Here is a 2,588-nt window from a genome sequence, read left to right on the forward strand (position 1 = left end):
TTCTAGTTTTCATGACCTGCCTTGGGGATGGAGTTGTGATCAGGAAATGGGGATGAAGGACAAATACATTTTACAATATCTCAGCAGGTTAAGCCTCAAAGTTGAAGGTGGGTTAATTGTACCAATAGAAGTCTATTTACCTTGATGGTGTGGTTTTATTTTTGAAGACAGAATTCTTAGGAATAATTCCAAGCTCTGCTGTCTCCTAGATTCCTGACCCTGGGTCAGTGACTTAATTTTGCTGTGTTTCCGATTAATAATCCATACAATACAGGTAATAATTGTCCTAAAATGCATATTTGTTATGATGCTTAGAGATGGTGAGAACAATAAAGGTAATATCAAAGGCTATGATGAATGTTTCTCATGAAAAGCAATGTATAATAATCAATTAATGTTCATTTGCTATGTCTAGAAAATATTCTTTTCCTTACCCCATTGTCCCAGATATCTCTGGCTCCTTCCCAATCTCATGACTGTCTAATCTTTACTCAGGTGGATGCTTCCAATTTTGTGTGATGGAAGTGTTGTGTTTGTGAATGTTAAACATCTGGTCCCTGGGAAAAGGAGGGAGGGCAACTCACTTCAAGGTATTTGCCAATGTCTGGGAGATAGACGTTTCTGGTATAGCTGATTTCGAGCTACCATTGTTTTAACAATCAGTTGGCAAAATACTTGAAAATTTAACAATTGGTTCTCAAGTGATTCTCATCTTTTGGCCCTTTCCCTGGCCACTGATCACCTACTCAGGATGGGGAGAGTTAAAGGGAGAGAAGCAGAAGAACAAAGAGAATCTAAAATTTATAAAGAAGGAGGACACTCCCACTTCTTTGGATACCAACCCTGGGTCCCCTTCTCTGCAGAGAAGTCTGTTTCTATTCTTTAAATAAAAATTGCTTTCCATGCAGTGCAGTGGACAATGCCTGTAATCCCAGGGGATCGGGAGGTTGAGGCAGGAGGATCATGAGTTCAAAACCAGCCTAGCAAAAGTGAGGTGCTAAGCAACTCATGAGACCCTGTCTCTAAAGAAAATATAAAACAGGACTGGGGATGTGACTCAGTGGTCAAGTGCCCCTAAGTCCAATCCCTGGTTCAAAAACAACAACAACAAACAACAATGAAACAAACAAACACACAAAATAAATCTGGTTTTCTTGTTTTCTAAGCATACCTCAGCTATTCTACTGTGTTCCATCTTCAACATCTGGGGAAACGAACTCGTTATCCCCTGTAATTGGTGGCATCACCAGTATGAACTGGCCTCAGACACCACTATAAAGTTATTACATTTAAAAAAAAATTTTTTTCAATGTAAACAAATGGGATACATGTTGTTTCTCTGTTTGTGCATGGAGTAAAGGCATACCATTTGTGTAATCATAATTTACATAAGGTAATGTTGTTTGATTCATTCTGTTATTTTTTCCCTTCCCCCCACCCCTCCCATCCCTCTTTTCCCTCTATACAGTCCCTCCTTCCTCCATTCTTGCCCCCCTCCCACCCCCCATTATGTGTCATCATCTGCTTATCAGCAAGATCATTCATCCTTTGGTTTTTTTGAGATTGGCTTATCTCACTTAGCATGATATTCTCCAATTTCATCCATTTGCCTGCAAATGCCATAATTTTATTATTCTTTATGACTGAGTAATATTCCATTGTATATATACACCACAGTTTCATTATCCATTCATCAGCTGAAGGACATCTAGGTTGGTTCTACAATCTGGCTATTGTGAATTGAGCAGCTATGAACATTGATGTGGCTGCATCTCTGTAGTATGCTGATTTTAAGTCCTTTGGATATAGGCCGAGGAGTGGGATAGCTGGGTCAAATGGTGGTTCCATTCCAAGCTTTTTGAGGAATCTCCACACTGCTTTCCAGAGTGGCTGCACTAATTGCAACCCCACCAGCAATGTATGAGTGTACCTTTTTCCCCACATCCTCGCCAACACCTATTATTGCTTGTGTTCTTGATAATCGCCATTCTAATTGAATATACTACATTTTTAACCTTTGCTGATGTTTTGGATTGCCCTTTCAGCATCCACCCAATTAGCACAACGGTGTTGCTGTGATGACACTATTTGGTTATTGTTCTTCATTGCCTAAATCTATTTTTATTTAAGTAATAGCCAAAGGGGCTTATTGACCCCACACTTTGATAACCTTAAAAAATACATTGAGACTAAAAGCTTACTAAATGCACTCATTTATTTAAAGTTTTTGACTGGTCTTTATTTGTGTGACCCTGAAGCTCTAAGGTTAAGTAAAATAAAGTTTCTAACTTCATGAGGCTTATATTCTAGGGAAGGACAACAAACTAATAAGAACACACAGGCAAAATATTAAAAGTCAGTTTGAAAGCGTTTTGGAGGACATTTATATGGTCAAAGAAGTAGCAAAAGCAAAGAAGGCTGCCTGTGAGGGGACTGAAGTCTGAAGATAGTGAGGGAAGGAAGCACAGGAGAATGGAGAGAAAGCAGAGGTGACTATGTAAGCAAACTGCAAATATATGTAAGTGTCACCCTCCAGAACCATGGGATTTTAAAGGAGAGTGGTAGAGCATCATTAGGTATAATTTTTT

This window comes from Sciurus carolinensis, chromosome 16 (genome assembly GCF_902686445.1).
Source record: "Sciurus carolinensis chromosome 16, mSciCar1.2, whole genome shotgun sequence".
Lineage (NCBI taxonomy): Eukaryota > Metazoa > Chordata > Mammalia > Rodentia > Sciuridae > Sciurus > Sciurus carolinensis.